This window comes from Dinoponera quadriceps, unplaced genomic scaffold (genome assembly GCF_001313825.1).
Source record: "Dinoponera quadriceps isolate SergipeBrazil2010 unplaced genomic scaffold, ASM131382v1 scaffold2110, whole genome shotgun sequence".
NCBI classification, from domain to species: Eukaryota; Metazoa; Arthropoda; class Insecta; order Hymenoptera; family Formicidae; genus Dinoponera; species Dinoponera quadriceps.
In genome coordinates this window covers 812,980-840,881 of record NW_014556168.1, presented here as the reverse complement: position 1 = coordinate 840,881, position 27,902 = coordinate 812,980, and the positions used below count along the sequence as shown (strand labels likewise).

The window sequence follows — 27,902 nt, the reverse complement described above, 5'->3', positions numbered from 1 at the left end:
TTATAATTAACGCTTAAGCTTGTGTTAAGGTAATTGTATCGTAGCCGGATTAACACATAAGTTTAAAATTTACTGAATGGAAAATATTTTCTTATAACTTGATTTAACTATCTAAGTAATAAATATTAATTTTGACCGAAATTAAGGAAAATATATCCACAATATTACAAATACTAGAGATATTATTTATTCTTTATTTCTCTCATTAGTGCTTATTAATGTCTCAAGTACTCAGGTTTGAATTGAGAGTTAGATGTGAATTGTTCAGCCGAGTCTCACAATTACAAATATAACGTCACGTATATCACACAATTCAATTAATAAATTCGGATCTAACTCTAAATTCTAATCCGAGTATCTCACGTGATACAAATTCCAGATAACGACTATTAATATGGGTCTTAACTTCGCGAACTCAGCACTCGGATCGAAGATCGAACCGATCGGATCGATACCGATCGTTCGTTTGCGGTTTACGAGGATTTCCACGATGATTTCGAATGTCGCGTCCTCTACGAGACCAAGCGCGGCAGCAATAGAATCCAAATACGCCGTAGTAAGGGAGAAAAATAAAGTCAGTGGCAGAGATAACGGCGGAAAGATCGTCGACTCGAACGTGCGGCGGCCCACGGATCGAGTTTCGGATAAACAATAGGAAAGCGACTCGAAGGATCCGCCGGCGTTGCAACGAAGCGGGGAAATAAAAATAGCGGCGAGATAGAGGAAGTAAAAGGAGGGACACGATAATAAATCGCGGCCCTTTCGATCGGAAATGCATCCTCCTCGTAGAGAAGACCGTCTGTCGTCGGTTTTCAGGATGTTCATTAGACACCGGTGAATTATTCAACATAACCTAAGTGTACCTCTCGTAAAGGGCCGTGATTTGCGTACACAGTATATTGCGCGGAATTCGCGCGACGCGCGGCACTCCTCGTCCCGCGGTTAATTTTTTCCGATACGCGACACTTGTTTATCCGGTTCCGTAGAACGCGCTCGCTCGCGCGTCATCCTCGATATGCGAAATTTCCAGTCACCTCGACGTCTCGTGTCAACGTCAACGAGGCTCCGGGAAGCGACAATTCAATTAAACGGTTAATTAATCGAATGCACGGCGTTCGTCATGTCTATTGTAATTCCATTTCCTACGTCCGGATCCGCGTGAGAACCGCGTTTGATTCTTATCGACTCGTCCTTTTTACGTGCTCGAATAAATCTGCCCTTTGGCCAAACGGTAATTTCAGCCCCGCCTGATATTTCGCACGACATCGGTCGCTTAATACTCAACCTTATTGAACGTCTCCGAAACTATATCTCGAGAGGTAATTCTGTTGGTTCTGTCGTTTAGATGCACCGCCGAGAGCGGCTTGGAATCGCCAAGGACACACCGCTACTTCCCCGAGATTGTGTCATAAAAAAGTATGTGACGAGTAGTCATCCGAGCGACTTAAATGTTGCTTCTGCGCGTCTCGTAAAAGCAAGGAAGAACCCTTGTGGTCGAGAGATATAAAAGCGCGCGATTAGCCGGCCTGAGGATAGATGAACCCCGCTGCTTTGAAACTGGAGCAGTGTAGCTAAGTCCGCTGCTAAGTTTCGAGTTATGGACGCGTATAAAAGTCCACATTTACACGTTCTTCCTGTGCGCGCGATAAAAGTCCTCTGTAACTTGCTGCACTTGTCTTTATTAATGCCCCGCTGGCGTAAAAACGGATATCTTTTTGCGCGTTTCTCGGGATTTTCGCGGTCGACGGGAGATCACGGGGAGAGCGAGTAGTAGAAGGCGCTGTTATCGATTCACAATGACCTCTTTCATTGCCTTCGTGTAATTTCTTCTTACATATTTTTCACATCTGCTCGGTAACATTTTCAAGACGCAGTTTAACTGTCGTATCTCGAAATATCGATTTCCTTGTAGCTCCATGTAAGAGAAATACATTTCTCCTCTACTGGCTTCAATTATGCCCGATTGTGTTGAATCAAAACGAGAACAGCTGCAAGTTTCTCTCCACTTAGAATGGCAGCATAAATTTTTGCGTCGAATTTAAACGCACGTAAATCAACAGAACATTCGTCTCCGAGATTTCGCAGCGGCTGATCCGCGCCCGTCACTCTAATTCCGGCGAATTCTCATTACCAACCACGCGGATCGTAACGATGAAAGCCCGCGCTCACGCTTCCCTTCTTTCCGTATATCGATTGTAACTACCCGCGGGAAAATCAAGATTTATGGTCCCGGGACTGTCAGGGACTCCCTGTTGGGGTTTAGCCGCAGTTGATCCATCTGTCACTGAGAATATATATGATCTGTTTGCTCTTTTTTTAGAAATTCATTTCGTATTTTTTCCGGCGCACCGTTGTCGGTAACCGCACCGGTATGTGTGTGTGTGTGTGTACGGGAGTCGTGTGCGCGCGCGCGTCCTACTCTTTCTTGCATATTTTAAACGGTCTTTGATTGCTTTTCCCACCGTATCCCCCGGTGGCGCGAGCTTGACACGAGAGCAGCCTGATTAAAAATCACGAAGGTACGAAGATACGATGGTTCCTGTTACAAGCGCCATTTGCATATCATTTTTTTTCCGCGGGTACTGAGAACCGAGCGATAATTTGCAGCAGGTGACGCGGTTTGCATTAATAATCGCGCCTCGGTCTTTTCACAGTGATTTGTCGCTTTCCCGGAAAAAAAGGAGCAGCGCTGGCGGATCGAATAACTTTTTCACCCGACGACACTCGGATTTCTCCTTCCGAAGGTGAAATAAAACGAGAGCAAGTATTGCGCGAATTGCGCGATCTGTATTAAAAAAAAAAAAAGCAGGGGCCAGGGAGAAAAGGGAGAAAAATCGATAGCTCGGGACACGATGGTCTCATTTCGAGATAGTTTGCGTGTTTCCTCGACACGATCATTTCAAGGCCCCGTCGTCCCCTCGGATAAATAATATTTCACAATTTGTTTATCCGGTCACACTGTCTCTCGTTACCAAGCGGGTCTCTTTGCAAAGTAACCAATTCGGCCGTCGAATCGATTCCGTTTTCTTGTTCGTGCGCGAAGCGATTCCGCTCGCTCGCAATCCGGTTGCGTCTTTGAAAATATTTGCATAGCCGTTCAAAGAAACGCGTCGCACGTGGGCGAGCCGTATGGCATCTCGCCTTTGTTACGGATTTTCGCCTGGCGTTTCCGCTTTTCCGGCGCGCCAAGGGGGAAAGCGATTCTCGCCCCCTCCCTCTCTCTTTCTCACCCTCTCTATCTATCTATCTATCTGTCTCTTTCTCGCGAATCCCCTAAGATTCGCACGAATGCTTTTCCGATATCCACGGCGACGATGACACGTCGCGCGCCACGAGTCCGCCTCACGGCGACGCCGAGGACGCCAACGATCGCTGATGCACCGACGTGTACTCTCGTCAGACGTTATTTTCAATGACAGCCCCGATTTCGAGAAGATAACTCGGCGCGTTTTATTCGCGACCGCGCCACGTCGCGCACGGTTTCGTAGTGTGCGTATATTTACGTACGTGCGCGACGCTCTTGCGATTTTATCAGTTACGGATTACGGGTAAAAAGCTTCAATTTAATAACGCATATTTATTTGCGAAACATTTGCGTCGCAGCTAGCGGGATTTATAAATGCATTTCGCGGTTCCCTCTGCTCCCCCCTTCCGTCCTCCGCGTCAACGCGAATGCGTCATACATACAACGTCGTGAATCGAGAGGGGAGCATTAATTCGAATGAAATTTTATGTATTACAACACTCTGCTTTTTTATCTTCCCAGTTTTAAATAACTGTATCGCCGTATTTTATTTTGTACGAACTGGCCGCGACCGTGTGTTAACGAATACGCGAGCTATGCGAGTTTCGAAGCAGAATATTAATATGAACAAACGCAAGGAAATATCGTGTACGCACAATTATTCTGTTTGACTTTAACACGTTCGTTACCGGAGATTCGGGGGTCCGTTATTCGAGTTCCCCCAACAGACTACTTTGTGGTGCTCTTTAGTACCTCATTTAGTAAATGTTGAAGCTGTCGTACTAAGTACTGTACAGAATTGCAAAATTCTAAGTTAGAATTGTTCACGATCGCTTCTTCTTAAGTTACGAATTTTCGATTTATTCGCAAATTTGCTTAGAATTACCGCATTAGTTTGATAAGATGAATACAGGGAAAATATTTTGTTTTTTACACATGTGTGATGCATGCTGGTCTCTCACGAGAGATCGTTGCATATGCGCGACGCTGGTAGCGAACGCACGCGATGATCAGAGCTTGTGTGACACAGTTATCGCGATAATTCGTTCCGCCTCGGTGTCTGTTGTAGTCCGGAACGAATAGCACGAGGCGAATCTAGTTGCATCGTAACTATGTTGCCGCCGTTATTTCCGCGCGCTTAACGAAATGTAAGACGCCTGCGGTCCTTTCTCCGCGATTGCGCGACCTACCGCGGCAATCTCGGCAATTCCGGCGATCGATCGGGACCATTTCTTCTTCCCGTCGTTCTTTTATTCGATTCGCTCGTGAATCATGGCGAGTGAGTTATTACAGGCCGAAACCCGGAGGCAAAGTGCCGGCTGCGGTAGTTGTGTGATAAAACTTTACGAACGTTCGACCCGCCAGTGATTGCGGTTGCGACGTAAATAACAAGCGCGGTATGTATCAATTTATGCTGATGGCGAGCGCGCGCGCAATATAACGCGGGAATATTATTGCTCGTCGCTCTTTGTCCCGCGTAAAAAGGGAGGAAAGTCGGTAAGTCGGGGGAAATATTAACAAACGCGGGGTAAGAAGCTCCGTCACGATATGCTGGAAGTTTTTCGCCGTAACGAACGCGATCCGATTAATCCTTTTTAGGGCGAATCCGCAAAGGAACGAACCCCCTCCTCTCGGTTTTCATTCGGTAATGGATCGAACCGGATTTTTCTGCCGGTTTGCCGGAATAAACATTCCTAATAAAGAACATGTTTCTGGAATTCCCACGAAATAACACTCGTGCCCACGCTCGCGGATTTTAAATCGTCGAATGCGTTTCACTTGTCGCAATATCGCTCCGCGACATATTTTCCGGAAAAAGGTCCGCTGGAAGACTTATCGTGGCGGAAGAACGAAGTCCTCCACTCGAATGGTATTTTCGTGTGCGAAGAATGTCTGGAACGATATATCTCGGAAGTGAATAATCGCGACTCAAAAACAAGAAGCCGGGTCGGCGGAAAGAGAGGAGGGGGAAGAGCAACAGAGGGGGAGAGAGAGAGAGAGATGTATTATTCGTTCAGACGCGGCTGGAAACATAAATTACCGGCTGGTCGCGTTCGTCGCTTTCACCGTATGCGCGTTGGCCGAGCGTACACACAGAGAGATGCGGGGCGAAATGCAGGACAATCCACTCTGCAGTAATCTTATCTGCGATTGGGCGGACGAGGTAGTAGAGCGACCCGATGCTCGCCACGCCGAGCTCGACAGTAGAAACAGGCGACCGCGCGCAGACCGCGATCACGGTGCGCCGTGCTATTGCATGATCGAACCAAAAGAGTGAGAGAGAGAGAGAGAGAGTGCATTGACGGGTGAATAATTGCGCTTTATCAGTAGTGTAAATAGTCCATATTTCCTTCGCAAAGTACGGCGTGCAGAATCCAACGTATTTCGGCTGCGCATAACTGCACGGGCACGCGCGCGCTGCATTGATTGCGTCACGATTAATAGCCTCGATTACCAATCTCGTTGGGCAAAGTCTCACGCTCGAGATTTTTCTTCACAATCGTGACGTCAGAGCGAGAGATCGTCGGGAGCGCGAAATTTCGGATTTTCTCCCGTAATCGTAAATACCTTTTCATTCCCGACACACATGTCGCAATAAACATGATAAATATCACAAATGCACACATGCTGTAAAGTTCCCGGGCGGGAGCAGTTTGACATTATCGGACGTGGTAATGGATGGGATGTTATCAACGATTGTACACGCTCTGTGTTTATGGAGTGCTGTATAGAGTAGCTGCTCTCTGGAAAAAAATGTATCGCATATTAGAGCCGATAGTAAATTATCAATCATCGTTAATATTCTGTATTTCCAATATGCAGTATTTCGTCGGAGCGTATCTGCGGATCTTTTTCACGCGTCGTGCCACGTTTTATCTCCGAAATGACAGATTATAAATTTGTGCCAGAAAGAGTAACAATTATTAACGCGGTATTTTTATTTTCCTATATTTGTTTCTTTTTTTTTTTAACTAACGATGGTCGAGTCCGTGAGTAAAAGGTCGAGGGGTCTACGGTGTAGGTGGGAAATAAAAGAAGATCGATTCGCGGCCGGTCATGAATCACGGAATAAATTACCGAGTCGCTGCATTTGTATCGTCAATTGTGTGCACGTGTACTACTCGGCAGTGCGCGGATGCGCAACGGAAGCTCGGCCGCTTTGCATGAAAATAAACCGTCCGGCAGCAAGTAGCACTATCGGCGAAGGTAAATTTTGGTCGAGCTAAAAGCGTTTAGAGATACGCCTGTTTCCGCATTGCCTTAATGCGTCTACTCGTTCATACATCTACGAGCCGAGGGAGTATGAGAGAAAAGTAAACAAGGCAGAGATGGAGCAATAACGGTATGGACGTAACATAAAGGGAAGCTACAATTATAGGTCGCGAAATAAATTAGGCGAGCGCGGCTTGAGTCGGAGGAGAATGAGGAAAAAAGGTTGTGTACGAGCGAGCGAGAGAGAGAGAGAGAGAGAGAGAACAGCTCCCAACGTATTTATTCTGATCTCGTATTTAAATGAGATGAAATAAACAACGCGGTAGATAGGCACGGTGAATGGAGTTCGGCGCTGTTTGCATCTCGAGGTTTTCCAAAGGCGAATTTAACGTGTTTTACGATTCTGTTATTTCTTCGTTGAGGAAAACACCGATGCCGACGCTGTTCGTCGATATCAGATTAACGTCACGTAAAAGCGGCCCCGATTTCTTTCTTTTCAATTAAAATAAACGGAGTCGGATACGCGCTCGTTTTTAAGTCATTCTGAGTCGCGCTAATAACACTTCTGCTCTTGCTTATTAGCGACCATCAGTTTAATCGAATTCAATGTTCGAGCAGGAATGAGAAATGAGGTGAGAAAAAGTGAATTTATGTCCTCGTTTGCGCGCGCTCTTAGGCGCGATCCGCTCGCTCGACGTGATATGAAAGGCAAGTGACGTGGAGCGACAAAGTTGCGAGCGAGGTGTGTTGCGTTGCCGAGCCTATCAAAATTAAAACTCGGGACTCCCGGGATTAAATGGAAAAGAGAGAGAGAGAGAGAGAGAAAGAGAATAACGCGGTGGTGGATAATGGTCGGCGGAATAGGAGAGAGGAGAAAGAGAGAATGAGAAAGAGAGAGAGAGAGAGAGAAATCGGGGAAAAAACTGTAGGCAACGATCGCGGGGTGGGATATAAATTGCTTGTTTGTTACGCGCTTCTCTTGTTAAGCTCGGCAGACGAGAGCAGCGTGAAAGTGTACGGCGTCCGCCCTATCTCGTATGAAAATAAAGCACGGGTTGAGTTCAATGAGCGCGCGGGAACGAAGGCGGGACGGGCAAGCACGCGCGCTCGCGAGTTAACTGTTGAAAAGCGGTTATAAATAAACCACAGCGGTGTCCTCGCGGCCGCGATGTCACTTCTCGCTTCGCCTTGTCGCACTTGGCGTCCTGCAATTTCGAGAGCGCTGCGCATGAATGTTTTACGACGACACCGACTAGCCGGGGCGCAGCTTCCGCTTCCCTCTAGGCGTTAGCGTGTCGAAAAAATGCAAAAGAGCACCGGCTGCCGCGGCGGCGATTTCCGCCGTTTTTATCGGCGCCACGGAGATGTGCTGCGTCTCGCGCGTGCGCTGCTGTTTCGCACGTCGCCTGCAGAAAAAAATGAGATATGAGAGGAAGCGGTTAATTGCTCGTGACAGAGAATTTAATTGAATCCCATTTGGCTGCAGCTCGCGTGAAACATCGCGCCAGTGAAACTTCGCGTCGTACGTATTTTAACGTAGCCGATTCAGGGAGGATCAATTTTGGATTTTCTTATCGTGAAAGGTAGATTGACATGGCCGAAATTGAACGACAATTAATGGAGATGATATTCGAAAACTGATATTTAGAGATGGTATCGGCGCTTATGCAGAGCGGGACGGATCCTGGGCAGATCCGATTGAAAATAGCATGCGGACTTTGCAATGGCGTCCGTCTGCGTTAAGCTCTCCCAATCCTACGTTGATTCGACCCTGCGTGTATGCGAAATAATTTGGCTTTCATCGAACCCGATTTCCATGCGACTCGATGGCCAAGTGCTTAACCGGAATTTGTCCGCTGCAGTGTTGATTCCGCGCGCGTTTCCATAAAATAACGAACGTGTATTCGTACTATTTATTTCTCGCTGCGTACACACTCGTCGAGTCATCCTAAATGAGTAGGCGCGTAATTGCAATTAAGTTGTTTAACGTGCGTATCACACACGGGGATTCGTATTTCCCTGCTAATTTCGACTTTTTCACGGTTGTTACCTCTTTTCGCGCATAAACACGCGTATTTACGCGGATACGTACATTCCTTCAAAAGTTTTGCGCGCGAAGTTTGTAGTATCATAAAGGTAGGAAATTCCGTTTGAAGAAATTACGTGCTGGTGTGGTAAATATATTTTTTTTTTATTTTACGGTAGAATCAAAGGCTTTGCTGCGCAAAGAGATAAAATTTCACGTATTTTTTCCCGCAAATGTATAATTTGGGAGAGTTTCGGAGATTGAACGAGTTAAAAATAATATTGAAAATTAGAAAACTTGCGACTCTGTGGTCTTATAGAAGAGCGACTGTTTACTGATGTATTAGTACTTCGAGATTAATCTCGACAGACTGGTTACGCTCAGGAACTTCGTCAGATGAATTTACTTACAAGAAATGCTTCCCAAGGAGGGCAAACCGAGCTCGTTCTCAGGATGCTCGTGGAGAAGAAGGAGTAAATGATTGGAGAAGAACGGGGGAGGGGCGGGGAGGGTTAGAGAGAATAGAATAGAATTATATATATATACATGTATACATACATCTCGAGAGACCTGTAAATCTTCTTATGTTAACGCGAACGTGGAGGGAATTACATGGGAATTATGTCGAATATCTGATATTCACTTGCGCTCATGAAGTAAAGATCGCGCGAAATAAAGCGAAAGTTAAGATAAAGATGAAAATTAAAAGAGAGAGAAAAAATGAGGGGAAAAAGAAAATGGCAGACTAATCGAAGGAGAATGCTTCGGAGAAATCTTTTTAAAAAATTACGACAAAGACGAAGAATTTAGGGCGGAGGCTTTGTTCTACTGAGAGAAAATGCAAGATGACGAGGGCAAAAGGAAAAGTAAGATGTGCAAATGGTAATAAAGAAGGAAGAAGGTAGGCAGGACGAGGAGACATAGTGGAGGACAAGAGGGTGGGCTTGTACAGGATGGCTGGTTGATGCTTGAAAGGGAAGCTAAATAAGCGCGAATGCCTCACGGCGAGTGCCAAAACAACAAAGCCATTGTCCGTTAATCGCCGATCCGCCGTCAACCACAAAGAATGCCGGATTGGAACTTGAGAGCGCCGAGTCGGGGCAACTTCGGCTATCCCTCCCGTTCCTCTTTTTGTCGTGGCTAAGTTGATTGTGTCTTGACGGCGTGATTTCGCGTGGCTCTCTTTCACGGTCGTGCGCACCTTTCGCTTCCGAGAGAATGCGGGAATCAGCGAGAACAAGCGGAAATTCACGCGCGATATGACAGCAGTAGAAACTTGTCCCTGTGTTATCTAATCAGTTAGACGAATGAACTCGTGCAACTGCAATTCCGGTAGAAAAGGACGAATGGAACCGCACGGAGGAGTGATTTATTAATTTGCTCTGGGATCAGATATAAATTTCGGTATAATTTTCGGTATAAATTTACGGACGTTTCTTCACGAACTGCCGGTGTGCATTTTAACTGATGCGACCGGAACTTTTTTTTTATTAGTTTCGCAGGGTTGAATGCGGTGCTTGAAAGTTCAGTACACGAAAGATTGACGTTCGAAGTAGGATTTATCGAAATCACATCATTGTTTGAGAATGATATAACGATATAATACTGAGACAAGGAAAAGGTTATTTAATAATACCCTACAGTCGAAAGAAAATTATTCGACTGACCGATTACCGTAATACAATCTAAAATTTACTAGACATTTTTATAAACGCGTGATATAACGGAGATTTATTTGTTAAATGTATAATACAGGCGCCGAGGCGAATGAGAATCGCGTCACGTTAAGATGATATCGTTGGTATACAACATCTGCATTTCCGAACGACAAAAGCCATGTAATGGCGGTAGACGTAACATGCATGGTAACGTGATGTCACCGTCGTTATTTCGAGACGACGTCAGCCGGTTAAAGTAATTTAGAGAACCAATTATAACGAAACGATTAGACCATCTCTCAGCGGCGATAATATATAACGATGGCACATCTGTAGCGTTACGACGTTTATTACCAAGAGACGATTATAGTTGCCATGTCGCGCTGTTGCGCGATATTGGCCCTTGACAAACATGTACAGATCGTGTAATTGATACGTGCAGCAATCGCAATATCTGTCTCTCGAGAGACGGTGATCCTTACCATCGGCGGCAGTCAATTTAAATTTGGAGCAGTCGAATTTAAATTGAAGCTCGATAATTTATTTTAACTACCGGTATATTTAAAATAATATTAACAGCTGTAGGTTTATTGTAGGAAATAATTGTAAATTATATATAAATTTAAAATTCACCTCAAATGCGTTTGACAATGGTATATAATTGTATCGAATGTTCCATTCAGTTCTGCAGAAACGAATTTCTCTATTATTCTTGCGTCACACGACAATTCTCGCCTGCTCCCGCTCACCCTCGCACTCTCCTTCCGAAAGCGCGTATACGTATCAGCGAACTTAGCTTTCTAGAGTTAAGTGGGTTAGATATTACAGTGGTTACAACTGTAAATGACTTTTGTTAAAGATATCAGATTGTTGTTTCGGAAATAACACGAGACACTTGCAGGAAGTTAGGTATTAATTAGAAATACGAGTTATTGATAATAACGAATATACACGCGCGGGAATAATTTTTACGCGAATAAAATGAATAGCATCGACCGGTATTTTTGTAGATATCAACGAGAGGACTTCATGTTTTCTCCTTAATTAACTCAAACTTCTCAAGAGAATTTAATTGAAACATAACAAGACTTTTGCACGCGGACCCAAAACAGATTTTCGTCCTCGCATGGAAAATAATCCACACGGACGTGAATTTGCGAGAAAAAATCGGAAGTTGGAAGTTATCTACCGACTCAATCCGCTGAAAAACGTTAGCGAAATCGCGCGGTGGTAGTTTACCCGTGGCCGGCGGACGCTACATTCGTTGATCGATCGATGTCAAAGCGCGTCTTGTCGTGTTCCATGCCGCTCGCGAGCGAGTCGCAAAAATGTGTGCCACGCGAAACATCGCATGCCAGAAATCTTTCGCCGGCCGGAGGGTGACAAGCGATGCACACGGCCGCGGTGAGTTACGCAAAATTACCCCGGCGTGCGGTTTCGTGCACGCTCGTCGCACAGGGACGGCGTCCCCGTTCGTGTTGGGATCGACGCGAAAGAAGAGCGGGGGATGAATCGGAGGTGACAGGACGCGGTGACGTGAGCTACGTGTCGAGGTCTGTTTGACCACGGCGCCCCGTCCAGCCGGTTGCATCGCAACGACCGGCTGCAACTTTGTGTCACCGTGGCGAAATTAATGCATCAGTTTTTTTTTTTGCCGGAGTTTAGCGTGTGTGTGTGTATACACTCGGAACAGCCATACGTATAAACTTGTTACATATTTTGTTTATGTAAATCCACGGAGCGGGCGGGAGATCGCTGGCGGATCTGCGACTCTCTCGTACGCATTTTAATTAATCCGACCGGAATTTTTGCCGTTGGTTTTGCGCGGCTGAATATGGGGGCTCGCGGGTTTAGTGCTCACGAAAGATTGGCGTTCGAGGCGCGATTTGCTGAAATCGCGCCGCTGTTTGCGCGAACAATACAATATATATACAATGCACATGGGAGAGTGCTGCGTTATGGCGGACAAAAAAGTGCACTTTAAATCGCGATACTTGCGCGAATATCAACGTCGGGTCGACGAAGCGAGCGGTTCACGCTGCGAATTTACGTAAGCGTCGTACTGTTACATCGCTATAATTTCGCGATGGAATCGAACCTCCTCGTAACTTTTTCCGTCCGGTGACGCGTTCGACGCGGTTCTTTTTCGCGTTTTGCCGATGTAATCGAAACGTCCGAAAATGCACGCCCGTAATTTACATCGAGCGATGCTCTCCATCATATCGATTATATAGCCGTAACAGCCGCGCGAAGACGTACAAACGTGATCTGCATGATGTATTTGCGCGACCGGAGGAAGCCGCGCGCAGCGGTCGCCCGGAGATGCGGAGTTGTAGTTTGTGTGCGAGCTCAGTAATCATCGATTCACATATTCAGCGGATTTGCCGGCCCTGCCTCGCCCGTTAGAGTCCGTTAATAAATTACCGTGACGCCTAAGTTTCGGGGATATTGCCAAGTTCGGTATTTACCTTAATCTAAATTTTCGATGAACATTCCCGGGCATCGCTAATTGCCGGAAGCTGTGTATCTTGATATTCAATCAGACCTTGCCCTATATACATGAGCACGTATTACGCTTCTGATAGCACAACTACGAATATCGATGTTCCGCTGTGCGGTATCTCATCGCCCGTAACCACTTTTTTGCAGCATGATCAATTAGCCGAGCTTAATCCGCATTTGAGGATTACGCAAGGAGGGATGAGCTCGTGTTACGAATTTTTCTCGTGAAAACGCCAGTCGACAACAGTCGGATTGAGGGATTTTTGTCTTCGATGGAGCAGGAGGAATATAAACCGCTGTTCCTCAAATTGAACGTGCAATTTTTTTGTGCAACGCGAAAACACCGAATCCGACGTTGGAGCGCAACGAGTGCTCCCAAGCGTGTCGGAGGGTCCGTTACGCTTAGCGTAAAGAGTAAATATATTTCCACTTTAATGGCGAAACGGTTATCTGCCCAAGTACATCCCCCTATCACTTAACTTCGCCGGAAGAAAAGCAAAAGATATTTATCGCCGGGTAGTAAAGTCACTCGGGCGGCCAAATCGTGAAGTTGGTACGTAATACCTTTGCTTACGTTCGCTTAACGTGTACCCATATTTACATTAGAATATAGGTCAGCGGGAACTAACGCCAAGTATTAAGCTCATACTTAAACAGTAAAATATCAACGCGTGTAACGTTAAACCGCGATATTGCGACGCCCCGAGTGCAGCAGCAGCAGTGGCGATGCGCGTCCTCGATCTGCCGGGAAACTTCGTTTTAAATCGCAATTACCGTCAGACACCGCGCCGTATGAGCCCCGAATGATTCTCACCCGAGTATCTTGTCGATGCTTTGTCAATGTCTGACGTTAATGAGCGCGAGCGCGGAACCGTATAACGACGTGAAAGGAGCTCCCATGCATTCGCGTCATTATGACTTTAATGAGATTCGTAAGGATAAATACGGATACACCCAATCTTCGAAACACGCCGAATGAGATCTTCGTACCTTCCGCCCGAGTTATCGTTAGCTCCGTCGAAACATGATGCCTTTTCTGCGCGCAACACGACGGAGAACGGATTCGACGCGCATCTTATTAACAACTTATTTAACGCTTATCGATAGAGATGTTGCGATACTACTACTGATATTGGTATCAGTAATTTTCTTTCAATATCACGTATTTTTGTATCGATATTTTCTCTCAATATTCGTACCCGTATCAGTGCTTAGTTCCGATATTTTTTCGATATCTTTCCTCTTTAATTTCTTATTCAGTCGATCTCCAAGATATCATGTATTATTCTTGCTTCATGAAAATTAGTATAACATGGAACTTACGTTTTAAACCTATCTTTTCTCATGATTTTTGTTACGCTAATTTTACAGTTATTTATTGATAGCCGAATGATCACATTACTTATATACTGTATACTATAAATTAACTCTAATACACTCATATACATACAGAGAGAGAGAGAGAGAGAGAGAGAGAGAGAGGAGGTGGAGGGGGGAGGGGGAGTGGAGAAAAATTCAATGAACGGACACATTCGAATCCGCACTGAATAACTTTCGTCTCTCGTCGTCCCGCGAAATTTCACAAATTTTCATTCCATTCCACGATACTTTCTCTTAACGTACAATTACACGACGCGGAAAGTCGTCCGAGCGGGAACTTCGATACCACGCTTATTCCTTTTAAAAGCGAGGCAAATTAATAAACCGTCGGTTTATAAGTTCCAGAAATTAGCGAGGTAGTTTAATTAATGCTCCACTGAACTTCAAATCCCCGGCGGATATTTCCGTACTTTGCAACACGTTCCTCTCTTTATAAAACAAGGAGCCCGCCTTCTCGTATTTTCCCTCATACCCGCGTTCGTGCACCGCATTTATCCACCGTCTCCCCCTCCTTCCTCCCTCCTTCTCTCTCTCTCTCTCTCCCCCTACCCCTTTACATCGGCTATGCTGCTCTCTATTCAGCTTTCATCAAATTTGAAATTGTGTCATCGGGGTCGTCCCCTTCCGACGCGTCCACCGGGATTTGTGTCATTTACGACGGCAGCGCTAATTAATCACGAGATACTTCGCTTCTTGTCATCGTTATCATTTCATGTCGTAATAGACTCTATCATCCATAGCCCCGCGCGTGAATCGTTTTGCCTGCCACAGCCCGAGTCTGTCGTAATTACGGACGGTGTTTGGATCACGAGTACTTTAAATGTAAATATAAAATGTTTCCGTGTCGACCGACATTCTCAGAATTTGTGTTCCGAAAAGGCCGTAATTCACGCGCGAATTGTCCCAATTTGCACGCCAATGTACACGTCTGATCTCGCCAAGACACCCCCTCTGCTCCTACTACCGCCGGGGCTGATTTAGAAAATCAAGATTTCGCAATTTTATCGTTAATTTAGTTAAATTGAACGAGGGTAAACTTTCTGGGCGTGAGCGGACCCCACTGCGTTCGCTCAAATTGTTAATTTCGAATTTAATTTCATTTACATTCAGATTTTAAGAATATATTTAACTGAAACTTCAGATATTAATTTGCGATGTCATCGCCGCCACGTCCACCTCATTATTAATTAGGCGTTCGCTGAAATTTTCATCCTTCTTTCGCCACGTTTCATCGCGCATTCTGCTTTAGAAGATTAATTCCGGGTATGTTTTTATAATTAAAATGCTTAAAATATTAGGATTACGCGAAAGTCTTTCTCGCCCAAGACAAGTTCTTGCAATGCGAATTTCTGAAACGCGCCGTGCCTAATGAATTCGTAATTTGCTAAGTCTGCGTCTCCTGATTATTAGGGCAAATTGCGGAGAGACGCGACGACGCGTCGTAGTCTCTCAGCAATAACGATGTATTCAGATTATTTATTCCCTCAGCATTAATGATTACCAGAACAGCCAATCGATGAAATATTAAACGGGAATTAATGAAGCGATGTCTCATTGAGCGGAATCATCATCCCCCCTGACGATGATAACGCTCTTAATAATTAATTCGTTCACGCCTCTTCAAGTTTACTCTTCAACTTTGTCTTTTATTTTTTCCAGCGCTCTCCTTCGGCCCCGATTACGCGTTGACAAGTGAAGATGTAGCGTATTTACGCCGCTTCGGTGGTTTAAGCGGTTCAACCGAGCTCAGGCGGTCGCGCACATACCGGCGGATAAACGACGGCTTCTCCCTCAAATAACTTACAAGGTACTCGATTCTTGATTTTTATTTCAGTATTTACTGTTACAGGCAGCAAGCGCAGCCAAGATGGATCGGCGGCGTTTGATCTCGCGACTTAAATGGTGCGTTCTTAGCGAGACTCGCGGATATAGAAACTCGTTTTCTATTATCCGACCGTGCCCGAGATTTTGCGCCCGTTCCCCCTTTTCCCGAAGGGAGGACGGAGGGACGACGTCATTCGGAAATTGGAAAATATATCTTCCCGGCAAAAAGGTCAACTCGATACACCTCGGCGTTGCAGCGAGATTTTTCCGGGAAGCTGCTTACGATCGTTACACGTCTGATTTATCGCATGTGTGCGCCGCGCTTTACCGCGCTTTACTATGGTCGAGCCGACGAAATTAAGTATCGCGCGATAAGTTCCTTCCCTCATTCGATACAGTCACGATGCTTTATTCACCGTTCGCTATTTACCATGCCGTTCCTGGAATTTTACGGGGCGCTTAAGTGCCGCGCACGGCGCGATCGGGTGAAAATGTTCTTTGCGGACTTTAAACCACGCGACGAAACGAAAATGGAGAAAAATCTAAACTAAAAAGAAGAGGAAGAGAGAGAGAGAGAGAGATGTTTATTGGCGCCTTAGGAGTAGTCTAATTAAATCTAGATTAAGACTAGATTAAGCTCCCTCGAGCGCTAGTGCAGTAAAAAGAAAAAGTACAGAAAAAGAAACCAAGCAACCTCACTAATACAAAAGGAAAAATAAAAGAGAAATATACATACAAATATATATACACGTACATACTGAAACTTCCGCGCGGTTATTCTTCTTCAACATAGGCGTTAATTGATAAAATTAGATTACAACGATAAAAAATATCGATTGTCTTTCGACATGGCATGGTAAATAGCGAACGGTGAATAAAGCATCGTGACTGTATCGAATGAGGGAAGGAACTTATCGCGCGATACTTAATCCAATCGAGGTGGAAATTAGTTTACGATGGAATATGGATAAGCTCAACATGATCTAGTGATATTGCAAAGCGTCAGTTTTTTATCGCGACGGATTACCGATGATGCACCGTTGTCGAATGAAAATACATATTCATAATACTTATACGAGACTGCAAAATTATTAAGCAGCAGAGTAATGTGCAAAATGTTTTATGACTAAACTGAATAAAAATGCTTTCATCTCAATAACTCAAGTATTTAATAATTCATGTAACGTGAGTGGAAAGTCGCGTAAAATCGTTACAACAGGTAATGTGCTAAAAGTGCTTTTTAGAAACAAATATAAATAATGTTTTTAAAAACATGGGGCTGAAAACCTTATTCTCTCTCTCTCTCTCTCTCTCTCTCTCTCTCTCTCTCTCTCTCTCTCTCTCTTTCTCACAATTATATTAAAAGAAAAAAGTGCTACATTCAAGTAAATATTTGTTAAGGAGTATTGGAATAATTATTTTACTTGGATTAAATAAATATTACTTGTAGCATTTTTTTATTTTATTGTACTATATTCAAATAATATTTACTTAATTCAAGTAAAATAATTACTCCAATATTCCTTAGCAAATATTCACTTGAATTATTTATTTATTTTTTTCTTTCAGCGCATTGTTTGTACTTTAAAGAAGTTTTACCGTTCGGACACGAATGCTTCATTTAGCGGATACATTCGCATTTGTCTATTTTACGTCTTCACGAATTGTTAGATGGATATGCGATATATCGTGAAACAGACACGTCTGGGAAGTAGCATTTTCCATTTCGCATTTGTAGCGGCAAGTTTTATTACGTCGGTCTCGCGTACACGTCCGCAAAGTTTGTAAAGAGAAGAGTTTGATTCACGTTACGTAGGATATTCTAGGATACGCCTTGTGCTTCCTTTCGTTTATGTATTCTCGCCGTTTATTTTTATCCTGTTTACCATTCAGCCTTCCGTACCCTCGTCGCGGACCTTTAAATTAAAGTTCAGCCGGGGCAAGACCGGCTCGAAATTAAATAGAGAATAAAGTTGCGTAATCTATTTGCGTCCTTCCGGGAAACTTATTTTATTACAATTTCTCGATTTTCAAGCGCTTATATATATATATATATACGGGTCTTGCCTCTCGGCGGTAGTTTTGTTAGACAAAGATCAACTCTGCCTTCAATTACTCACCTGTATACAGTACCTGTATACAGAAGTAAGCGCGAGAAACTTGTAAGACCCTGTCCGCTGGATTTCGAATTTCTTCCTCGCTTTCCTTCCGAGGTTTTCCTCCTCGTTCCTCGATTTCATTCATTTGCATTACACAATTACGCGAAAAGGAGCCGCGAACCGCGGAATCTTCTCCCTCACGGCGGCAATAATTNCAGAAAACATTCGCGTCGCCCCTTTTAATTATCTCGCCCCCCCCCCCCTCCTACCGTAGAAGATATTGAAGGAATCCAATGCAATGTTTCTCGCCGATCAATGCGCGAAGTAACAGGGTGAAGTCAGAGCACTACCCATTCGTCAGACTCGCACCGCGTTGCATAATTTATTTTTTACGCCGAGCGTACAAGCGGAATTTACAAGCGGCATTATTGGCGGATTAATTCGGCGCAAAGACCGTTGCGCAATCGAGATGCCGATTACGATGTGTAGGTTACGCTCGAAATTGCAAATCTCGCCGATTGTATCCGATTCGCGCGAGCGTTCCGGAAACTGCGGGAACTTTTCGCGCGCCGGCCGCGCGTTCGGGCGCAGTGTTTAATTTTAGGATAAAATCCATCGCTCAAAAGAATCGACGCGATGGGCAGATGCAGCCGGCAGAGCGTGGCGAAATCAATTCCACCGGCTAATTTCGAGACTGCCGCGGCGATTATCCGCGCGATTATAAACTTTATCTTCCGTCGGTTCCGCGAGTGCGATGAGCTCCCTCCGGTTTCAATTGTGCGTTGCCCACTTATCTGTTCTCTCTCTCTCTCTCTCTTTCTCTCTCTCGCTACGCTCAGTCGGAAATTCTGCAAAAACTCGGCAAAAACTCGCTCGTATAGATTGAAAGAGGATTATCGAGGTATCCCCGTTAAAATACGGAGATACGAATGATACGATAACGCCGCTCTCTGACAAATCGGCCGGTACTGATTAATATAACCCGCGGACGCGTTATCAAGATGCCCGTACGTTTTCCGGAAAACGCTTCGTAAACGTAATCTGTGTGCAGGCGCGCGTGTAACTATTTATCACGATCGCTTGTCGAGCACGCACATCCGCGGTCTAAAAATCGCGATACACTCTCTCTCTCTCTTTCTCTCACAGACAATTTAAAGTCAATAAAAATTTCACCGATTCTCCGTCTCTCTCTCTCTCTCTCTCTCCTTCTCTCTTTCTGCTTCTCTGGCCTTCTATTTTTAAGCAGACGCAACCGACGAGCAGACAGTTTAATTCCGAGCTAATTTTAAAGCTTAGCTCGCGATAATACATGCCATCGACTATTCTCCGTAGATTCTCCGCTATTCTCACGTACGAGGGTCTCTCAGAAAAACCCGTCACGCCGCTAACCGAACGGAGAGACAATCTGAAATGAAATAACCACCCGACGATATAATATAAACGATAGGAAAAGTGAAAGCGCGAACTGACTAATATTTATGACGTAACAAACAAAGCAAAGCACTCTCGCAAATTTACACAACGATATCGCGATGTATGCGTAAAGACGAGTTGTTTCGCCAATCGTATGATAAATACTGTAACACGCGACACCGTGTGACGAGCGCGACAAGTTTGGGATTAAAATAAATTAATGCGCGACGATGATGCGTACGACGAAAGCGGTGTGTGCGACGAGCGAGAGCGTAAAAATGTGCGAGAGAATCTCACGTTAATGCGATATCGAATTCATACTTGATAGGATCGATATACGCGCGAATCTCCCCCGCGTATTTTTCATCCTCTTTCCCGATATTTTTCCCCCTCCTTATCACGTCTCTCTCTCTCTCTCTCTCTCTCTCTCTCGTTTTCTGTGGTATCGCGACTCGCCGCTTATTCAATCGCGCCGGATAAACGCCGATGGAAATGCGCCGTGGATGTCTTTGCTGTTTAACAAGATGTCAGGAAATATCCTCGTTTGCAGGGGATTTCTTTACGTCGTCCTGTACGCACGCATAATACCACGATGCCGTCGCAATATGCCGGTGAAATCCTGGCGCGGTTGCACAACTCTACACGTACGCGTGTGTGGATGTGTGTACGATGTGTATATATGTACATTTCACTCTGGAATATTTTTAGTACGTACGCGAGTACGTAACGCGAGGGGAATTTATAATAGCGCGCGATACATCGTAAAATGTAACGAAACACATAGCGTTGAAAATGGATAAATGAGTAACGGTGAGGCATCGTCCGTTCCGAGAGAGATGAAGACGGGATCGCGATAATGTGCGGTATAATACGCGATTTATCGAGACACACTGCAGAATGGAGGATGCACAGTGCAGGGGGATATGCCCACAATTCGTTGTTTCATTTATCGCAATTAATTAATAATAAGTTTGATACGTGCGCGTAATTAAATTTACAATTACAGTAAGATAACGGGAAAACACGGCGAGATATCGGCTTCGATTTATCGGCCGAATAATAAATTTCCTCAGAACCGAACGCGAAATTCATAACGTTGTCGTAATAATGTACACTCTTTCTTTTAATTGAATTGCTCTCTACGAAATAACATGCGAAATAATCGAATTTATCTCTTTGACGTCGCGCGGAAACTGGCTATCGCGAAACTGACGTTCCAAATTGGCTACCTGCAGTTTCGAAAATGGATGCATACAGTAAACGCAAACACAAAAATACGCTTCTGTTTTAGATAGATCCGCTCACACACGTTTGAAAGTAAACCGCGCGGCTCACGGGTTCATCATTTTTGCGCTTACACCGATTTCCTGTTTTTAAATGTCGGTTGATAAATGTTTTTCGTAGTCTGATATGTGTATATGCGATGTTGTTCTTGCACGATGATAGATTTTCACAAGTGGTTAATGACGGCATTCTTTCTCTCTCTTTCTCTACACTATAATGTAAAGCTGTATTTTTTCCGGACGTTTCGAGCTTTGTGTATATTTTGTATTTTTTTTTTTTTTTTGCGTATGTAACAACAGAGGACTTCATTTATGCGCTAACATGGTACACATTCTTTTGAAAATCTCGTCGATCATTCCGCGAGATAAATACCCTTTTAAACTAATATTAGAACGATGGAGAACTGGCGACTCGAATCATAGTTACAGGTCGAATAAAAAAAATCATCTTGTCATTAAGAATGTATTACCTAAGTTCAAAATAATGAAGAAATTATGAAGAAAATTATAAATTGATTTACATGGCATTTAAAAGTGACTGCAAAAGTTTGATAGTAATTCAGAGCCTGCATTAAAAGTTGTTTCGCTTTAAAGCAGGCTGTAAGGTGGAGTGAGTTTGATAAGAATTCGACGAAACTTGCACTGCGTATATATTGAAATATTATTTAATTTATTGCTCGTGTAGTTAGAAAAAGATTGACCATTCGAGAACTGATATATTTGTAATAAAATTGATACTAAATTTATAGGTGGCACCTTTGATGCACCACTGAAAATACGGCAATAACAAGCAATATATATCCTCAATGACAACCTAGATTGTTCAAATAAACATATAAATAAAAAATTCATAACTTTCTTCGCCGAGGGAGAAGATAGAGGATATGAAAGAGACTCATTTCTCATAAACACGTTAGTCACTATGTTTGTCCGTGCGATGGTCGAACGGTCGGTGAGCAGGCAATCGAGCCGCGCGATCGACAAATTCCTTTCCACGGACGGATAATGCGGGCACTCATTGACCCGTTGGTAACGGGGCGTCCCGGATGCGCTCCCGTTCCTTCTTTGTCGCCTACGTTCGCGGTAGATCAGCGCGGGAAACGGCCCGTGGAGTTCCGCGAGAATGAAAAGCTCGCAGCGAGCGGGCGGAACGGTCGGCCAATAAATTCCCGCGAATTCTGACGTGCGATCGTGCCGATCCTGGAAAAGAGAGCGGAAGACAGTTCGCGAACTAGGCCAAGGATTTGCTCGTCAATATAGAACCGCTTTAGAGGCCTCGTTTTTGCGACGGGCGTAAAACCAGCGGGCGACGAGGTCCATCGAAAAATCGGGATCGCTAGGGTGAGTGTAACGGCGAACGATCCGATTAGGACGTGTCACCGCGAAATAACGGGCTGTCGATGCGCAAATTACGAAGAATTTGACATTGAGCGACGTTAACCACCCCCCTAGATCTCATAAAACGTCACTCGGCCTCATCTTGCTTAATATGCGGCAATTACTGTCACGCGTGTGATGATGTGATGACCACAAATGTCACTGGTGTCGAGTGGTAATGTAAATGAGAGAGACTTTAAGAGCGACATCGAATACGAGCGCGCGTGTTATGGCGTGTGATATCACAGCAGATATCACAGCGCCAAGGCTGATGATATCAACTAGTGTTTCAACTGTAATTGCGTCATCATATATTATATATATGCATAACATGACGAAGTAATCGTAAATGCGAGCGCGAGAAGAGCGTTTTGAGTCGTCTGTGGAGGGTTTTCGAGAGCGTATGAATTAAAATACACTCCGTGAATATCCGGGCGAGCGCGTATCTCAGAGAGAGAGATAGAAAGAGATAATACCGTCAAATTTCCGGTTTCTCGCCCGCGTTTAATATCTTGTTGCTCCTCGTAATTTGTACGTATTTACGCACTCATTACTGTACACCTTTGTTACCGTGTTACTATTTCCGTACATGAAAACACAGAGATATCATGATATCCGGCGAACGTGAAAACAGATCCGCGACACGTGATTCGTACTTATTACGAGTAAAAACCGGATTTTGTAGCTGGCTGATGGAATTATTGCTGCAGCTTAATGAACTGCGTTACAAGAAGGATTTCAGGCAACGGCCGAGGCCGAGCTAGCACAGGAGAGACCGCCGTAAAAATATGGTTCGAAGTTTAATAAAGGTAGTGCGCGTGCGATGCGAGACTTATTTTTCATGCGAGCGTAATGTACGGGAAATTATTTGGTTCGTTTGTGATGGACGTCCGGCTTTATTGGAGCTGGCTAGGTCTACTTTATGGCAGAGGTGAGAGGAAGACGTGTGATCGATAACCGGTCTGAGAGCAAGAAAGAAAGAAGTGGATAGCGAGTGTAAACTGATGAAAAATGTTTGATAAAATAAAATAATTACGGTTCGTACGAATGTACAGAGTATTTCATAGCCTGTGAGATACACACTTAAATGGTACTTGCCATTTATTTGTTTGAATGCTTTTTTTTTATCATTATTTTCAACGTACAGTAGATTAATAAACAAAATATTCTTATTAAAAAACGAACTAGAATGACTATTAGAACAGAAAGTCAGCAAAGCCGGGAGATATAAAAAAATAACGAGTGTTGTATATAATCTATATATAATGTATAATGTAAAATCAGATGTGTTATCTCGGCTTGTCATTAAGAATTATTGTAATACAAAAATGGCCGTAACTCGGAAACAAAGTCATATAGGACACATGTTTATGAATATCATAAAACATTCTATATAAATACTTCATGTTTCATTTACCGTGAGAAATACGTAAAGCATACAAAATCATAATACACGTAACATCAAAGTTATCGATTACCCCGTGATTATATCAGAGAGAATTACCTGGTAATATATATTACCATGTAATATATATTACCAACTAATTCCCTTACGTGCAAAATTATGTTTACTTAGTTTCTATTATGCATTAATTCGATTCTCGATGAATTTGACGTCGGCAAAAGCTTGACGGAATCGCCTTTCGTATGTTTCTTGTTTTCAACGTTAAACTCGTTGGTGTCTATTTCATCTTCAGCGATATGATTCAAATTCATTTGAGCCGTTAAATTCACCGAATCGAATTGTTTTCAACTGTCGCCGCAACACGTCGGAAAATACGAAATCTCGATCGCGAAGCAAGATCGTCGTCCTGATCTTTTTGCTGGCGCCGTGCGCGTCAGTTTGTCGGCTGATTAGGCATATCGACGTGTCCCCCCGTATCTGTCGTATGAAGCTTAACGATCATTGGACCTGGAACGTGATCACGAGGGAGATGTACACGAATAATACGGCGGAATGGTTTCCGGGCCGAACGATTCCATTACCTGCGAGTGCAGTCGAGTACTAACGGCAGGTAAATGGTGTACGCAATTATTGCCATCAGAGCAGCAAACGCAATTTCGAAGGCTATGACGACACAGGCGACATTCACGACACACGTTCTCTCTCTCTCTCTCTCTTCCCTTCTCTTTCCTCGTCGATTTTTCGATCATTTATCTTTAAACGGGTGATCAAAACGCATCTCTGCCCTCGTTTCGTCACGGAATATTTAGATATCCTGTTTTACTACCACGCGATACTTTCGCATTCTTTCATCGTTTTCTTTCTTTATCTTCGTTCTGACGTTCGCCCATGTGTTCGTGTTAATTTATCTCGTTCCCGCCTCGTTATGTTTTGCTATAATATTTCGTTTCTTACGTCTCGCGTCCGCGTTCCGTCAGCCGGATACTTTTCAGTATTTATTTAGAGAGTTCTCTCGCCGTGTTCTCTTTGTAATTCTGCACCTCGTTTATTTCACGCTCTGATCCGACAGGCTTGTCTTATTCGCGATAATAAATTTGCCGTTTCCCCCGTCGTTCCCCTCTAGCGGGAGCTACGGCGGAGTCAACTCGGCGCGCTTATTTCCTTTAATTGCCTCCTCATCTATTAAGATCGGCAATTCGATTTAAGTGCGAGGAAAGTTCTCCCCAGATCCTCCCTGCCTCCTCCCTCTTGCCCCGCGTTCACGGAATCTGCTCTCCCCGGATTACGCCCGCGGAATTTAATGGCGTAACGACGGGGGAATATTTCTTCCGTCTTATTTCCACGGAATATACCGATGTACTTCACCGTCGGTCGTCGTGTCCATTCGTCCCAAGTTTCCAGCGCGCGTCCGCGGAGCTTATTTCTATTTCACGTCGCGCGGTCCAAGTATTTGGTCCGACAGGGATTTCCTGCGTGAGAAGAAAGGAACGCCATCCAACTTTCGTCGTAATGCGACGAGTTGTCGCAATATGTTGCGAAAGTAATTTCTAAAGTAGGGTCCCGCTGGTTCCCGCTGGCAGAGCCGCGCGTGTTCCGGTCGCTCTCGCGGCACGTGCGAATGGTGAGCGCAATAATTGATCCCGCGTTAAGGACACTTCGCCGTGGCTATAACGAGAGAGAGGATACACCGCGGTAATTCGATTTTAGCGCGCCGATTACGTTTTCTCGATCGATTCCGGGCCGTGAAACGTTACCCAAGACAATCACTGGGTATCGCTGCTAAATGACGCATCGCTCGACGTCAAATCTGATTTAGTAGCCTCAATCTGTGCCGCTTACGATAATTGCGCGGGGGTTTGATTAGCGCATCATCGATCAAGCCAAGCGGCGCGGCCTAAAGTTAATGCAAGTCTCCAGTGACCTAAATGCACGCGATGCACGCTCGATAAATCGATACCGTCGCTGTGCCTTTGCCTTATCTACACTAAAAAAAGGACCTCGTAATAAGCACGAAAATTTAATTAATATTTTTAATAACTATACAATGTATGGAACTGCGACACTATATACACAGTATATGAAACTAAATTATTTGGGTGCAGCAATCGAATATTTGATCGACGAATATTCACTAAATTTTAGTACTTATTATCAAATTCTTCTTTCAGTATTTACTCCCCCTCCCCTCTCTCTCTCTCTCTTTCTCTATATAAGAATTATAAACACGAACTGTGAAAACATCAGAAGAGTTTGTAGGGCTTGTCGGTTCCTGTTCGATCACACTAAGGTAAAATAGCACGGATCGTGGTCAGAAATTGGATGGGCGGATCTCTATGAGATCGAAACCACGGGAAATTTTCACATACAAAGTAAAAAAAATACCTCAAAATCAAGTGGAATGTCAAGTTATCTTAAAATAGTTTACGTAGTACGGTGAAGTTTTTTTAGTAAAATGAAAAGAATTATCTAAAGCAACTTTCTTTTACGGACTATATATTTAATAATAGTTACCAAATATATCTCATTTTCTGCTATCAAGATTTGGTATTAATTACCAAAGTCGAGTTTAACATATAAGTCACTGAAAAAAGAATTTGATAATAAGTAATAATAATAAAGTTGGGTGAATATTTGCCGACGAAATATTTGATTATTGTTACCGAACAATTTAGTTCCGTATACTAAATATACAATATACGGAATTGTGATACTGTATATACAGTACACAGACTTAAACTATTTGGTTGCAACAATCCAATATTCGGTCGGCAAACATTCACCAAACTCTAGCATCCATTACCGAATCCTTCTTTCAGTGTACTATTAGCGTAACTGCGGAATAAATTCCGGACGTAAGCGATTTGAAGTGTTCGTTTTCAATATGTTTAAAAAGACGCGCCTTCCTCCCGAGGGACACCAATTCGCGAGCCCAATCGCGAGAACGACAGCTGATACGAAATGAATGGAAACTTGGTAGACCCTACTTCGTTCCTCGTCCCTTAATCGGCGAGCTTGTTGGTAATACGGATTGATTGCCCGTGCAGATGTTAATTCAGGCCCGATAGGAGCCGTTTAACTTTTAATTGAAATTTGAAGTAGCGCGAGCAAGCCGTGTCCGTGATTGCCGGCGTGATTATCTATTTCCGGTATGAGCGCCAGATGCATCGGATCGTCGAATTAACTTTCGCGCGAGTTCATTGGCTGACGCAGTACCGCGAACCAGGCAAGCAACGACAAATCGCTGAAATAGGAACACACCGGTGCATCGTTCGCACCGGTAATCGCCGCCGAGTTAACTATAATTATGTCCGACCGAGCCGGTAATTAATTCTGGAGTGAGGGACGATTAATCATCATGCCCGCACCGCGGCGTAATATTTTACTCAATCTCCCGACAAATATTTCTCACTCTCGCCGCCACGAGCGGAAGGGAAAATCCGGACGGCTCGCTCTGATGATTACGTTTATCTTGTGATTTCCGTGAAATCGCCACTTTCGTTTTTTCATCGCGCCACCTCGACGCGAGGTATCTCTTGAAAAACTCCTCGCTTGCAGATCAAACAACCAGATATGTCTCTCAGACGAGAATTCTCTACCGGCACACGCTACATGCTGCGTTAAACGAAAGAGAGAGAAGCGATTGCGAATTCATGGGATAATTGGAGATTTATTCTATAAATTATAATTAAATATAAGTATGATTCTTTTAATATTCAAAAAACCGCTTTTTAATCGCTGGAAAAGCTTCTTGAGTTTTCAAATTCAAACTGAAATAATATTCCTGTGCTTCTCATCGTTCGCATCGTGAAGTGTAGTATCGAGGCATACACGCGTATATAACACTTTTTTGACTTTTTGATTTTTAGACGCAAAAGTGTGACTCGCTCGTTCGCCAATCGCTCCGGCAATCCCACAAAAGCGGTTTCGTCAAATTTTCACTGCAACCGCGGCAATTGAAAATGGATGAACACCTCTTGCAACGAGATTCGTGCATTTATTTATCGCCCGTGGGGCACATGGCATCCCGATTGTTTAAGCGATGATTCTGGAGTGACGTTCGGGTGTGGCTGGGCGCCAACAAAGCCACACCCGAGAGCCCGGACGGCGCGGTCGTGAATCGGCCTCTGTGTACATATCTAAACCGTGGGTAAACGATATATACACGGCAATTATCTGCAGCATGCCGAAATGCAAAAACCGTGCGATTTCGTGCCGTAGCAACGACGTTTGAGCTGTGCGACAGGCAATCACGAGAATAAACGTGAATTTCACGCGTTCCTATCTCCGATAGTGCGTCAAATTCGGTTCTGGCTGAACGTTTAGAACGAGTTAAGACAAATACGCCGAAAGTTTTTCGAAAGCTCGACAAACCTCTGCGGGCCAGGTGGTTTCCGCCAATACACAAGCACGATCGAACTCTCGGATGATTTTTCCAACGGAATACGCTAGCAGGTGGTCGGGAGTTGCGAATTCACGTT

The 27,902-nt window shown here is 44.2% G+C and overlaps 1 long non-coding RNA gene across 1 annotated transcript in view; it reads left to right on the top strand.

Moving 5' to 3' along the window:
• Nucleotides 1–27,902, top strand: part of LOC106747074 — a 95,582-nt gene that overhangs the window by 43,998 nt on the left and 23,682 nt on the right. Inside the window, exon 2 of the long non-coding RNA XR_001374636.1 lies at nt 15,683–15,830. This is a non-coding gene — a long non-coding RNA (uncharacterized LOC106747074). The remainder of the gene's footprint in view (nt 1–15,682; nt 15,831–27,902) is intronic.